Below are 16,373 nucleotides of genomic sequence, written 5' to 3'. Positions count from 1 at the left end.
CGCCCTGAGAGAAGAGCTACAAAAATTCAGGAACGCTGCCGATCGCGAAGTGAAATTCCTAAACCGCGACAGATTGGTCAGGCAATACGGCGAGGGGCAAAAACCGGGCGCTCTTCTGGCAAACCTGGTCAGAGCCGACAACAAACTGCCCCCGATAGAAGGGATCAGGACCAAACAGGGACAAATAGCCCACACCGACGAAGACATGGCAGAAGAATTCAGGCTTTTTTATCAAGAACTCTACAGCACTAGACACAACGGAGACCCGACCGCCGCAAGGGAGTACCTAGAGGACACTGAACTGTACTGGGTTGAACAGCCCCTGCGGGAACCACTAAACGAGCTAATCACACAAGAGGAGATTACTGCTGCCATAAAATCCCTCCCGAACTCTAAAGCTCCCGGCCCAGACGGCTTAACCGGGGAATTCTACAAAGCCTTTGCACCCACCATCGCTCCCCTTCTGGCGGCAGTGTACGAAGAGTCGTTGGATAGGGGATCCCTCCCCCACTCTACCCGCGAAGCCAACATCATCCTCCTGCACAAACCAGGCAAACCATCGGAGGACTGTGCATCATACAGACCCATCTCCCTCCTCAACCTTGACAACAAGATACTCGCGAAGGTGCTTACCAACAGGCTTCTTCCACTGATGCCCGCCCTGGTACTGGCAGACCAGGCGGGTTTCATACCGGGCCGTAATACAACCTTTGGCATCAGGAGGCTGTTCAGCGTCATCGAAGCACTCGATCCTTCAAGTCAAGCAATCGCAGTCCTCCTCGACGCCGAGAAGGCATTCGATTCAGTGGAATGGCCGTTCATGTTCACTGTACTCACCAGAATGGGGCTGGGCGCTCGCTTCATCAAACTTGTCTCTTTATTGTACAACAAACCACGCTCCAACATCATCGTAGGCACGGCAAAATCTGCTCCCATAGAGCTCCAACGGGGTACCAGACAGGGCTGCCCGCTCTCGGCACTCATCTTCGCCCTGGTAATGGAACCGTTGGCCTCCAACCTAAGAGAGCATAGACAACGAAGAGGGCTCGTAGTTGGATCACACAAGCTCATTACATCCCTCTACGCAGACGACGTGGCACTGTTTATCCGAGATCCCGAGGAAAATCTAAACCCGGTCATGAGGGAAGTAGTCAAGTTTGGAACAGCCTCCGGCCTGAAAGTCAATCCAGCAAAGTCCATTATATTCCCGTTGACCCCTGCTACCAAACCATTCATTGATGACTTTCAGCTCACATGGAAAACGTCCAAAGTCCGATACCTGGGGGTCCAAATGTCCCTGAATTACCACGAGGTGTTCCGCGACAACTATGAAGAGGTAGTTAAGTCCCTCCAGGATAAAGTGACGCGGTGGAAGTCATTACCACTAACGCTCTGGGGGAGAGCTTCCCTAGTTAAGATGGTGATTCTGCCAAAATTGCCGTACCTATTCACCAACATCCCTATACTGCTACCCCAAACCTTCCTGAAAAAACTGAAGAGTATGGTCCTTGAGCTGCTCTGGGCAGGCAAACCAGCCAGAGTGGCATACGCAACACTGACACTCCCAGTGACGAGCGGCGGTCTCGCCCTCCCAGACCTGGAGAAGTACTTCTGGGCAGCACAGGCACAATTCCTCAGCCATTGGTACACCACCCATACAATTAGGCCTCACATGCAAGTAGAGCGAGCCCTGGCTACACCAAACTTGTTAACAGCAGTCGTCTTCAGCCAAATTCCCGTTCCCAACCACACCATGAATGCAATGCTTTCAACGTACAAAGTCTGGAAGAGACTAGCTCAAATATACGGGGTACAATCACGATACTCTCCACTATTGCCCGTAAAGTTTATCCCGGGGTCCCACTGACATCTGAGAAAGTATTTCACCAGTGGGTTGACAAACTACAAATAAAGACCCTGGGAGACCTCTTCACGAAGGACGGCTTTATAACACCACAACAAGCAAAATTGAAAGGTGGCAACACCGCACTTGACGTATTTCTATACTTCAGGACCAGGTACACTTTACAAGCTCTCTTGCCAGACTTTCCCCAGCAACCCCCAACCTGGCAACTACTACACAATGCCATACAGGCGCAAGGCGAGGGCAGGCTGGTGTCGCAAATCTACAAATCCATCATCACGGACACGACACCTAACCTTACTCAGGCAAAGACCAGATGGGAGAGGTCCCTGCACAAAACTATTCCAGACGAAGACTGGACCTACATCCTGAAACAAACACAGAAAATAGCTCTCAACTCTCGCCTCAAGCTAATTCATTTCAACTTCCTCCACCAGACCTATCACACACCAGCAAAAGCTAACAGACACCACCCTGAGGCGGCTGCGAACTGCGAGAGATGTGGGACGCAACCAGCAGACTTCGTCCACCTCGCATGGGATTGCCCCGAAATAATACCTTTCTGGACCCGAGTCTTAGAGACGACAGCAGCAATAGTGGGAGAGGAGATACAACCGAGCCAAACTGCAGCCTTACTCGGCTTGACAAATTCACTTTCCGCCCCGTCGAGGAAATTGGCAGGACTCCTGCTGACACTGGCCCGCAGGAGAGTGGCCATGGCCTGGGGTCGAGGCCCACCTCCAACAATCCCCGCCTGGCGCAGGGACATTCTTTACTGCCAGGATGTGGAAACGGACTTTATTAAATCACTACCCTTACATGCCCGTCCACCTGACATCTGGGTACCGCTAGTACAATTCCTGCTAAATGAAGCTGAGGAGACACCTGACATTCGAGCAAGCACCTCTGGCACAGGAACAAGCCAGCTGTGAAGATACAGAGCTAACAGCACCGTCCACATGTCTCAAGTAACTAGAACAAGGCAGCACATCCATAGGAGTCACAAGACTGAGCGGGAGAGCAGGGGGTGGGGAGAGGGAGGGGGGAAGCGAGACATGGCGCTGAGTTAAAACCACCCTAATGTGGGTGTGTAGATGTTTTGTTTTTCAAAAAAACCAAAAATAAAGGTTTTAAAAAAAAAAAAGATTGCGCCAAATCTGGCCTTGGACCACTTTCCTGGAGGGTCCGTAAGGGGCACTATCGATTGTCTGATTTTTTTTTTACAATATTTCCTGTGGAAATTGAGCCCATGTTTTTACTTAAACCAAGACCATATTTAATCTCTGAGTTCAAGTCTCCCGCGACTAATGTGTAATCCTTTATAGTTAAGCATCATGGTCGTCATACAAATGTTAAGTCTGTCTATAACATCTGCCAGTTCACAGATGGGGTTCCAGTATATGTTAATGGCTAGAATATGAAGAGGTAGACGGTCATTAGAAATTTCTAAAACCAGGGCCAAAACTCCAGAAGTTATATCCATAGCTTCAAGGATTTTTGTTCCTACAACATTTTTTACTGAAATTACTAAGCCACCTAAGGGTCTGCCTCGAAGCCCATTCCTTGCTAATTGTTGTGTGCAATTGCAACCATCTAATTGTAGAGCAGTGGTCATCCAAGATTCCTGGATACAAATCAGCTAATATGATTAAAATTTAGCACAAAGGTCTTTAGACACCATGAAATTAGAATGACCTCTAGAATTCCATGAGAGAGTATTCCATTGAATAGGTAAGGGGCGGGGACTAAAGTTTTTGGTCAATGATTTTATATGGATTCCCTCAAAGAGAGAGAGAGAGCCATCTCCAGCCTTGCTCTTCCTCACCCTCTATCTGGGCTCTTCCATTGTTGTAATTGTGCGTTTTTTGTTCAATGGTTTGTGGTCTGTTAGAGTACTCTTCAGGGCCCTTGCTTGTACCAAGCCATTACTAAAGATGAGAAGATCATACCCCATTTGGTGGAATTGTTCAGATTCTTGTAGAATGGCATCAAATATCTTTCTAGAGTTTAGAACAATCCGTACACGGTCGAATCTAGTAGGATGTATAAAGTCCACAAGTTTTAGATCAGCTGTAGAAATCAGCCTCAACTGTGGAATTTTATTCAGTAAGTTTAGAATATGGGAACGGTGTAAAATGATGTACCCCCTACATCGCATTAATTATAAAGAAGTATACTGGGTAATTCAGGAAATGTTATTCTGCGCCAGTTAACATTTCGCTGATCACTGTCATTAACATGAATGGGCAATTGGGGCCTATATTCAATTGGCATCATCTCCACCTCAGAATCATTTGCCTGCTCTTCCATTTGGACTTTATTAACCAGCAAATTGATATACGCTTTATCATTTTCTTGATCAACTCTGGAATTTCTATTGGTTGACAGTGCAATATGTGTTTGGTTGGTGTGTCCCTCTATTGCTGGTGCCAAAAATCAGGGATTGGTACTTAGAGATGGGCCATATTTTTGGTCTGGGTTACTTAGACTAGACAAACCAGGAAGTAACTCCATTATCGTTGATTTTCTGATGTTTACTAAAGCTTGATTTTGAGCATCTTCATCAGCAAGGTCAGGGGTACACAAGGGAGAGTTTTGAATGGGCACCAAACAGGGTTCGAGATTTTGAGTCTTAGCCTTAAATATTGATCTCGAGGGGGACTTTCAGGGCTGATAGTTGTTCCTGAAGTCCATAGACTTCAGGTCGGCATCAGAAGGCAGGATCTGTTTCACATCCGCAGGTTGTGATACATACCCTAATTTATTTGATTGTGCTGATGTAGTAGGAATAACAACCTCTTTGCCCGGTATTCCTTGAGGGATGGTCTGCCTGGAGGTGGATTTTTCAACTACACGTTAAAAGGCAGATAACTGTGATTGTTTTATTTCTTTACAATCGCCTGTTTGTTTATCAATAGGTGGGTCTGTTGATCCATTAGAAGATCCTATCTCCCCTTTATTGTTGTTATTTTATTGACAAATAGTTTGGGATTGACATCATGAAATTGAAGGGCCACTCGACTTTCTTCATCAAGTTCGTTTCAATCTGAGATGGCTACTTCAATTGGTAATATATTTTCCTTTTTTTAAGTGCTATTTGCCTTCTGGTTTTTATGGAGCATCCTATTTTTGGCCCTTTGATCCAGGTGATTCTGTCGCCGGATAGAGTGTATCCCTTGGAATTAGTACTTGGTTGGTATGTGTGATCCAAGCTTATTGATACTGCTATCTCCTTGTGAGTATGTTGTCATGCGACGCATTTCTAGTTGGCGTTTGTGGCCCCGTGTGCACCTTTCGCTCGGGTGCACGTAGCGTTACTTAGCCACGCCTTCTTCTCTGCTCTGCGTGTTGCAACCTCTCACAGTGTTTTTTTCTTCGCTGCCGCAGACTTGCGAAACGCTTTCTTTTTGCACCTCTGTGCATATTTTTTTCATCCTCCTTTTCCCCCTTGTGCTTTCTCCGTCCTTTCCTCTCCCTTCTGTCTCCTATTCTACTCACGTCCTCCCCGACACTTCACTCTCCTCACGGGGCTCTCTCTATCTGGCTCCTCCTTGTTTTCTCTCAAACTGTCGCCTGAGGCTCATTGTTCTCAGAAGTTTGATTTTTGGAGCATGCCTTTCCCGACGCCTCCTGTGGTGCTACTTGTTTTCATCGGATTCCTCTGCAACTCCTACGAGCCCAGATTCCATAAGGAGACCTGCCGGATCCTCATCAACAGTGTTTTTTTTTTTGCCTACATCCGGCTTTTTTCCCCTTTCTGTCCCTCCGGGAAGGGGGTCATGGAAAGAGCGTTCTTGGCAGCCCTCACTGTGGCTTCCTCCTGTGGGAGACACAAGCAGCAAAGAAAAAAAGAAAAAAGACTAGAGCACATCGAACCCTCAGCCCAGTAAAGGAAGACCTTGATACTACAGGTGAGGAGGTTGAGGAGGGAAGTCGGGACTTTTATGCCAAACCAGACGAGGCAGTTGACAGTTTGCAACTTCAAAACCCAAGGATGGCTACTCCCGAGCAAGTGCAGGAGTTAATAGCCGCGGTACAAAATCTCTCTCTCGAGATGCAGAACATGAAAGCGGAGAATACTATCTTAAAACAGATGGTGGCAGCACGCGAGCCACCCACTACAGACCTGCCTCCAATGTCATTGTCAACAGGAAAGTATGACGGGTCTCCCAAAACTCTAAAAGAATTCCTTGATGCCTGCAGGGTGTATTTTTCTTTTAGAACCTGCACCTATGCTTCCGATCATGCCAAAGATGGTTTCCTGATATCAAATATGATAGGGAACGCCCTAGCTTGGGCCACCCCTCTCGTTACAGGAGCTGATCCAGTGCTCCAAAATTTTGATGCGTTTGTGGATTTAGTAAAACGCACTTTCCAGAGACCCGAAATATCTACGGCAGCAGGGGAAGACCTGCTGGACATTCGTCAGGGACAAACCGATGTGTTGTCATACACCTCTTCATTCAAACGATTGGCGATGGAGACCGGTTGGTCCGAACAATCACAATTTATTTTGTTCCACCGCGGTCTACGGGAGGAACTAAAAGACGAATTGGCTCACTTCCCACGACCTACCTCCTTACAGGACTTGATGACTGCTGCGCTTCAGATGGCATTCAGGATGCAAGAAAGGCATGAGGAGGGACGCAAGACACGCACTTCTTTTACAAGGACCCCCTCTCCTCCTTCACCTACGGTCAAACACCACGAAGAGCCCATGCAGATTGGAGCTGCTCGTCGATCTCTGACTCCTGAAGAAAGAAAGGGGAGAAGGGAACAAGGCCTATGTGCTTATTGTGCTTCGGATCGTCACACAGTACGGAATTGCACCGAATTGCCCCATAAACCGGCGGAAAACGCAAACCCTCGATCCTAGAAGGGACAGGTTATCGAGGGCAGTCTTTTAGTCCCTATGTAACTATGTCAATCGATTCCTCGGATGCTTCTGAAGACTCCCGCCTCATGGTGTTGACAGTGAAAGTTACTGTTCATGGGAACCAAGTGGAGACCTTGGCGCTCCTGGATTGTGGAGCCGCAGGGAATTTTGCAGACACGCTCTGGGTGGACAAGGTTGGAGCTAAACATATTGCTCGCAGACACGGCCAAAAGGTAGAGGGAGTGGACGGAAAACCTTTGAGTTCAGGACCCATTATCCAGACTATCGAACCTCTGCTGCTCACCATTCTCCACCATTCGGAGGACATCTCTTCTGACATTTTCGAGCGGTACGCTTCCCGTTGATTTTAGGCATCACCTGGCTGCGCCAACATAACCCCAGTGTGGACTGGAAGTCAAATCATATGATTTTCAATTCCAACTACTGCCAAACCCATTGCTTCCAGGAGATACATTACCAAGAGGTGAATATTTCTTCCACCCCTCTTAACACAACCGTTGGTGTTCATTCTCTTGCTCAATTATTGGAGGAATACCACGCAGTGTTTGCAGAAGCTACTCCTATGGCGTTGCCTCCTCACAGACCGGAGGACTGCGCTATAGAATTGGTACCCAATGCTTTAGTACCCTTCGGCAGGATGTTCGAATTGTCGAAGACGGAAAAAAAGGAAGTACTTTGGAAATATCTGGATGAAAATTTGTGCAACGGCTTCATTAGACCTTCAAAATCTCCTGCTAGTGCACCCTTGTTTTTTATCCCCAAACCGGATTCCAAAGACCTCCGACCATGTATTGACTACAGGGTACTAAACAAAGTAACTCAAAAGGACAGGTACCCCATGCCACTCATCCCCGACGTCTTGGAAATTGTTCAGAGTGCATATGTTTTTCTAAATTGGACCTGCGCAACACTTATCATTTACTCAGAGTGCATTCCGGAGATGAATGGAAAACTGCGTTTAGGACACCTTTTGGCCTGTACCAATACCACATGATGCCATTTGGGCTTGTGAACGCTCCTGCCATCTTCCAGAGGTTTATCGACCGGATTTTCTCAGAACTCTTGTTCATGTCGGTTGTCGTTTATCTTGACGACATACTGATTTTTTCACAGAATATGCAAGAACATCTAATGCATCTCAAGGAAGTATTAAAGCGCCTCAAAGAGCATCATTTGTTGGCTAAAAGGGAAAATGCGTTTTCGGAGCTTCTTCGGTACCCTATTTAAGGTTTATTCTTTCACCTCAAGGGATCCAAATGGACCAAAAGAAGGTAGATGCCATTCTCCAATGGCGAGCTCCTTCCTCTGGCAGAGAGGTACAACGATTTCTGGGCATGGCAAATTTTTACAGGCGATTTATACCAGGGTTTTCCAATATCGTCTTACCAATCACCAGTTTACTAAAGAAATCTTCGATGCCATTCATCTGGAGCACTCAGCCCGAAGACAGCTTTCAACGTTTGAAGATTTTTTTTTGTAGTGCTCCCATCCTACAACAACCAGATCAAAGTAAGCCTTTTATCCTCGAAACAGACACCTCAGCCGCTGCCATAGGAGCCGTTCTGCTGCAAGAACATGACAATGAAGAACATCCCATAGCCTATTTGTCAAAAACCCTCACAACGAGTCAACAAAACTATTCAGTCATTGAAAGAGAGCTCTTGGCCATGAAAAAAGCCTGTGAGGTTTGGAGACATCTGCTGCAGGGGAGCAGTCACCCTTTATTTATCCGGACTGATCATAAAAACTTACAAGTTCTGCAGTCTTTGGATTATATTAATTCCAGGCAAGCACGATGGGCATACTTTTTCTCTCAATATGATTTCCCCATCACTTACATCCCTGGAAGTCAGACCACCTTGGCAGACACCCTATCTAGAAAAACACTTACCTCACATACAGCCTCCTCCCCTGAAAAACTGTTCCCCAGGAATAGAATCGTAGCTACCATCACCACCTTTTTTCAGCAGATCAGAGAAGCAGCCGCCTCTCACCCGGAACCACGAGACTTGATTAAAAAGGACTGCCTTTTTTTTAGAAATCAGAAGATATGGGTACCGTCCAAGACTCTTCAAGAAGGCACTTCAAGAAGACATCCTGTCTTGGTGTCACGACCATAAAACAGCAGGCCATAGAGGGCAAGCCAGTACCCTTGATTTGGTAAGAAGAGCCTTCTATTGGCCGGGTTTATCCAATGACGTCAAACGATATGTCAGGACCTGCGGGTGTGCAGTCAGAGTAAATACAGCACCAAAAGACCTATTGGTTTGTTGCAACAAGATACTGTCCCTGATCGTCCTTGGAGCAACATCTCTACAGATTTTATTGTGGATTTGCCACCTTCACAAGGATGCACTTGTATTATGGTGACTATGGATTCTCTCACCAAGATGGCTCACTTCTCTCCGCTTCCAGGTCTCCCAACTGCTGACGGCATGGCACTGATTTTCATTAAAGATGTTTTTAGGTCTTCATGGTCTCCCAGACAAGATCGTATCTGACCGAGGTAGCCAATATGTGTCCAAATTCTGGAAATCACTTTGTGCCGCTCTGAATATCAAGCTTGCGTTATCGTCTGGTTATAATCCCCACACAAATGGGCAGACGGAGCACTTGAATGCCACACTGGAACAGTATCTACGCAGCTATACTAACCTGGAGCAGGATAGTTGGGTGGACTTGTTGCCTACGGCGGAATTCGCCTACAATAACGCCAGTCATTCGGCAAGTGGGATGTCACCATTCTATTGTTCATACGGCTTTCATCCCCGAGCCATTATTCCTCTCTCTCCTCTTCGATCTGCACTCCCAGCGGTAGAAGAAGTACTGTCTCGTATAAAGGACACTCAAGAAAAAGCAAAACTAAACTTGATAGACAGCCTTAAGGCCTGCAAAAGGCAGGCCGATCGACACGGCAGGTCATTCCTGATTGGAAGGTGGGCTCCAAAATGTGGCTATCTACTAAATACCTTCCAAGATGGTCTCATCCATCCAAACTGTCCCCTCGTTTCATTGGGCCCTATCATATCACCTCTAAGATCAATCCGGTGGCTTTTCGTCTGAAACTGCCTCATGCTCTAAGGCGAATTCACCCGGTGTTTCATGCCTCTCTTCAAAGAAGCGCTGAACAGTCTCGCAGGGTCTGATCTTTCCTCGTTCCTTCTCACTCACCTAATACATCAGAATATGAGGTTTCCCAGTTACTGGATTCTAGATTCCGTAAAGGGCACCTGGAATACCTTGTGCACTGAAAAGGGTTTTCCCATGCGGAAGAATCTTGGGAACCCATATCGCACATCCATGCCCCGGTCCTTCTCAGGAGATTTCACCGGTTGCATCCAGGAAAGCCGGGGGGTCTGCGCCTAAGAGGGGGGCATACTGTCATGACGCATTTGTAGTTGGCGTCTGTGGCCCCGTGTGCACCTTCATGTTTCCTGATTCCCGTCATGTTTGAGTACCTACGTGCATTTGACGGTCTAGTCTTTTCCGCTCGGGTGCACGTAGCGTTACTTAGCCACGCCTTCTTCTCTGCTCTGCACGTTGCAACCTCTCACAGTGTTTTTTCTTCGCTGCCACAGACTTGCGAAACGCTTTCTTTTTGCACCTGTGTGCATATTTATTCCATCCTCCTTTTCCCCCCTTGTGCGTTCTCCGTCCTTTCCTCTCCCTTCTGTCTCCTATTCTACATACGTCCTCCCCGACACTTCAGTCTCCTCATGGGGCTCTCTCTATCTGGCTCCTCCTTGTTTTCTCTCGAGCTGTCGTCTGCGGCTCATTGTTCTCAGAAGTTTGTTTTTTGGAGCCTGTCTTTCCCGACACCTCCTGTGGTGCTACTTGTTTTCATCGGATTCCTCTGCAACTCCTACGAGCCCAGATTCCATAAGGAGACCTGCTGGGTCCTCATCAACAGTGGGTTTTTTTTGCCTACATCTGGCTTTTTTCCTCTTTCTGTCCCTCCGGGAAGGGGGTCACGGACAGGGCATTCTTGGCAGCCCTCACTGTGGCTTCCTCCTGTGGGAGACACAAGCAGCAAAGAAAAAAAGAAAAAGACTATAGAGCACATCGAACCCTCAGCCCAGTAAAGGAAGACCTTGATACTACAGGTGAGGAGGTTGAGGAGGGAAGTGGGGACTTTTATGCCAAACCAGACGAGGCAGTTGACATATGTCTGCAAAGGAGCACTTTTGTATCAGGTCCTGTGTCACCCCCTTAGTTGACAGTAAATTGGTTTGACTTTCCACCCTGTCACTTGTATGGGAGCCTTGGGATCTCATCAAGTTTTTGGTAGATGAGGAATCCCTTGGCTCACACTTTTCTGGGCCCGTGGCTCTGCCCAACAGGAAGCCTTCCAATCTATTTACCTTAACTAGTGTTTCTGAGGAAATACGCTTGAGTTCTCTTATTTCCAGATGTGTGAGCTCATGTCCTTTGTCTAAAAGATTTAATATTCTAGAGATCACATGGAGTGATTTTTCGAAATGTTCATTATCGCCCATAATTGGTGAGCTAGTCAAAGAGACAATAGGGGAGGCTTCCTGTTTGGCAAAGAACGGCTGTTCTTCAAGTACTGAATTTCGATATGTATAAGATGGTTGCATCAAAGTAGGGTCTTCGATGGGATTAGACATGGATTCTTAATGCGGACATATGAATAATGGTGCAGATGGTAATGGGATATTAGCATTTGGCCCAAAAAGCCCATGAGTAGAAAATCTACTGTTAAGTATTCCAATCGGGCGTCACACACTCGACCAGGATACTTGGTCTTACCCTGGAATGTGGTGCTCAATAGGAATACTTTTTCTTTAATTTCAACAAATTCAAATTGAGCCGGTACCCGACCCGTCTCACCCCCCCTTTTACAAATACCCTGGGTCACAATGGACCATGAACCAGGCCGGTTGGTGAAAATACAATATTTATTTATTTTTAAAGTTCACAAAAATAACACTAATTGTAATATTGGGTAGCAATCACCAATGGGGTGTGTGACAATGAGACAATCAGACGGTGTTAAAGGGAAAATAAATGCTTGTCTTTTATTCAGACTCAACAAGGTTGGCAGTATAGTCAATGACGCAAAGTCTTTTCTGAAAAATTCCTTCTGAAGTTCCTTCTGGTTGAACAAGGTTTTCTCTGTTTTTCCTGTAGGGCACTACGTAAGGACCTCTCTCCATTCTTTTCTTCTTAGTCCTCATACACCCAGGTGCTCCCTGTAGCTCCTGACTCCACATCTGGTCCGTTCTGAAATGAGAACAAGAATGAGCACACCTTGACACACTTTCAGGCTGCTTATATAGGCAGGACTTAACTGGCCAATCAGCATCTACTTCCGGCCACAGACCATAAGAACCCAACCAAGCCCCGCCCCCTTTTTCCTGGGAGTATGGCGTCTGGTGTATCCCTACGGCCGGGTTGAGTGATCCCCTCCCGTTGCCCAGGTAAGTACAGAGTGAACGGAGGTATGGATTGTATGTCTGTGTGTTTTGTGGAAGACTTCTATGTTTTAGGACCCTTTGTATTCGGCCATTCAAACCATGTGTGGCATTACTGCACCGAGGTTGCCTCTCGACCATTCCGCGGTCGGATGGTACGTTGCAACACTGTGTGTTTAGTGGTTGACTCGTGGCTCCGCCGCTACCCCGAGCCTCCCCAACCTCCGGTCTTTGCCTGGGTCGGTGTCCAACATGCCGTCTTCCTCTAACCGCAAACGGCAGACTGCCTCTTTGTCCAGGGAGCCGTGAACCTCATTTCGGCATGGTTGCTCAAACAGCCGCGGAGATGCTACTCGGCCTCGTGTCGGCTGTTCGAGGATGGGATGCCCGTCTCGCGGCCTTCCCTGTCTGCAGTTTCTTTCCTCCATGGGTATGGTGGGAACTGATCTCTCCACGGGTTGACTTTGCCACTCTTTTGAAAAAGGTTTGGTTAGGTTCCGCTGTGTAGGGGGAACTGGGTTCTGATTTGGTGGGCTCCACCACCCTTCTTTTAAGTTGGCCGTGGTAATTTCCTTTTCTCTGATTTCCGCGGGTAATGAAGCCTCGCCACCACTGTCCCTGGGTACTTCATAGGGATATAAACTGTCGCCTTCACTGTCCGTGGGTGCTTCACAGTGGTATAAGCTGTCCGGGTCTTCACATACACCCCCCGAAGCATTCAGCCGATCGGGCTGATCTAGGTTTCGAGACAGGTAATCCGGTATTAATTGGAAAGCTGCTGGATTGTGAATTGTTTCAAAATAAAACTCTAAGTGAGGAACCACCTTAAAACTCGATGGTTGGAATCTTTGTGGGTAGCCAACCACTGTAAAGGGGCATGGTTCGTGAAGACCGTGAACTCCCGTCCCAGCAAATAATACCTGAGAGTTTCAATTGCCCATTTTATCGCTAGACACTCTTTTTCAAGTGTTGAATAACCAACTTCATGCGGTAGTAGCTTCCGGCTGATAAATGCTACCGGATGTAACTCATCTTCTTTGCCTTGTGAGAGTACCGCTCCTAATCCTAGACCCGAAGCATCCGTTTGTACAAAAAAACGTTTACTGAAATCCGGACATCTCAATACTGGTTGTGCTGATATGATTTTCTTGAGTTCTTGAAAAGCTTTATACGCCTCTTGATCTGTCCCCAGGTTCCCCGATTACGTAGATTTGAGGGCTTCCGTTAACGGACTTGCTATGGAGGAGAAATGTGGTATGAAGTTGCGGTAGTAGCCTATGAAGCCCAGGAATGCTCTAATCTGTTTCTTGTTACTGGGCATCGGTAGTTTCTCAATAGCCTCTACTTTGTCCAGTTGGGGTCTAATGACCCCGTTCCCAACCAAATGACCTAAGTACCTGGTTTGATTGGTATCCAACACTGTTTTCTTTGGGTTGATATGGAGTCCTGCCGTTTGTAGAGAGGATATTACGGCGGTAAGATGTTCTTTGTGTTCTTCCCAGGTTTAACTATAAACCACTATGTCGTCTAGATAGGCAGAACTGTATTGATGGTGTGGGGCCAACACCTGGTTCATAAGTGACTGAAAGGTTGCGGGTGCTCCATGCAACCCAAAGGGCAACACAGTAAATTGGAATAGTCCGGATGGGGTGGAAAAGGCGGTTTTTATCTTATCTTCGGTACGTAGTGGGATCTGCCAATATCCCTTGGTCAGGTCAATGGTGCTGATATAAGTGGCACAACCCAATTGCTCTATAAGTTTGTCTATCCTGGCCATGGGATAAGCTTGGTACGTTGATATTTAGTTTAATTGTCGGTAATCCATGGAAAATCGGATATGCCGTCTGGTTTCGGCACCAAAACAATAGGAGAGGACCAGTGGCTACTGGAGGGTTCGGTTCAATCACCCCTAATTTCAGCATTTCCTCAACTTCCGCTTGTACGGCCACCCTTTTGGACTCCGGGAGCCGATATGGCCGGATTCGTACCGTTTTTCCTGCTTCAGTTTCTATTTTGTGTTCGGTGAGATGCGTTTTCCCCCAAAGATAGGAGAACACATTTTGTAAAGGCTTTAGTTGCTCCTCCATTTCTTGTTTTTCCTTGGAAGTAAGTTGTTTTCCCCACTGAATTGCCGCAAAGGCGGTATCTGGTTTTTCACAAGTTGTTACTCGAATGTTAGTGGTCTCGCGGTCTGACGGTTTCCATTCTTTTAGTAGATTTATATGGTAATTCTGGAACCTGGTTTTTCGATCAGGTTGTTCTACCAAGTAATTTACTGGGCCCAATATCTTTGTTATCTTGTACGGCTGCCTCCACTGTGCCAGCATTTTGTTATGGTTGGTGGGTAACAACACTAGAACTTGGTCTCCAACCTTGAATTGCCAGACTCTGGTTCTTTTATTATAGTATTTTTCTTGGGTTACTTGTGATCTTCCAAGATTGCTGCTCCTGGCCAGTTCCCTCAATTTAGTCAGTTTTTCCCTCATTTCCAACACGTAATCAGTCAGAGTAGTGGTCTCCTTTTGTTCCTCCCACTCGTTTTTAGTGATGTCTAGTACTGTTCTTGGTTGGTGTCCAAATAGTAATTCATAAGAGGAAAAACCTGTGGATGACTGCGGGGTGTCCCTTAATACCATGAGGACCCATGGAACTTCTCGGTCCCAGTTTCTTCCTGTGGGAGCCGTTACTTTCTTCAGCATTAGTTTGATAGTTTTGTTATATCGTTCTACCAAACTGTCTGTCTGGGGGTGATATATGGATGTGCGTAGTTGTTTGATTTGTAACTGTTGACAGACATTCCGCATTATTCCGGACACAAAATTCCGGTGTTGATCGGTTATGATTTCTGATGGAATCCCTACTTGTGAGAAGAACGGTACCAACTGGTTACAAACTTGTTGTGCACTGATTCCCTGCATGGGGAAAGCCTCTGGATATCTGGTCGCATAGTCGACTATTACCAACAGATACTGGAACCCGTGACTGCTGGGTTCCAAAGGACCCACCACGTCCATTCCGATTCTAAAAAATGGTTCTTTTATCAAGGGCATAGGTAACAGGGGGGCGCGTAATGGTTTGATGGGGTTTGTTTTCTGGCAGGTTGGGCATTCCTCACAATGTTTGGTTACTTCGCGGTAAATCCCCGGCCAATAGAACCTTTTTAGGATTCTTTCTAGGGTTTTTTCCCTGGCCATATGCCCTCCGGTAGGATTGTCATGACCCATCTCCATAATGGATTGCCTGAAACTCGTGGGTTCCAGTAGTTTTTCTACCACCTGGTCATTCTGATCTTTGGTAATCCTATACACAAGCCCCCTCCTGTGTTGGAACCTAGGATACGAGGTCTAACTGTCTGGATCTTCCATAGCACATTCACAGGCATTCTTTAGGGTCGGGTCTGACAAGGTTTCACTTCTGAATGAGACTCTTTTATCCTCTGGAATCCAGTCTACTAGTCCGCTGAATTTTCCCACCCATTTCTTTTTTCCTTCTCTTACTTCTCTCCTGGATTTTCTAACCTGTCTTCTTTGTTTCATTTCAACCTCTTCATTGAAAAACAGTGCTGTTTTTATCCATTCCAACTCTTTTACACAGTCCTCAAAATTGGGTAGATCAGTTCCTATTAGTACTTGTGTGGTTATATGTGGCATGATGGCCACTTCCATTGGTGTACTAACCCTGTTTATTTCAAGGGTGACCTGTTTGGATGGGTATACCTGGACATCACCATGAACACATTTTACCGGAATATCATGATCCCCCTTTTTCCCAGAATCACTTACTTCTGGTCTTATGGCACTCTGTTCGCTTCCACTATCGATCAGGTCTTGCCATGGTATCCCGTCGACCCGGACCTCCATCAGGTAGGGCTCCCGTCTTCTTCGGCACTCTCTCTGGGTATATCCTATTTCCATAGGTTCTGGTCTGTTTTTCTTTGGGCAAAACCGGGCTATATGGCCCCATTCCCCACAATCAAAGCATTGGGGTTGTCTGTTGTTTGGGGTCCATGTTGGTCCTGTGGGTTCCATTCGTATGGTTTTGGTACCCACTGGCTCAGTGTTTCTGTTAGGATTTGGTTTGATCATCTCCAACGGGCCTCCCCTGGTTCCTCCCACTTTTTGGAACGCGGAAGCAATGTCTTTGGCTTCATAAAGGTTGGGTCTATGGTGTTGGCACA

Source organism: Ambystoma mexicanum, chromosome 10 (assembly GCF_040938575.1).
Source record: "Ambystoma mexicanum isolate Mex_15411 chromosome 10, UKY_AmexF1_1, whole genome shotgun sequence".
Lineage (NCBI taxonomy): Eukaryota > Metazoa > Chordata > Amphibia > Caudata > Ambystomatidae > Ambystoma > Ambystoma mexicanum.
The sequence above is the reverse complement of the archived record's forward strand: the minus strand, read 5'-3'. Positions refer to the sequence as shown.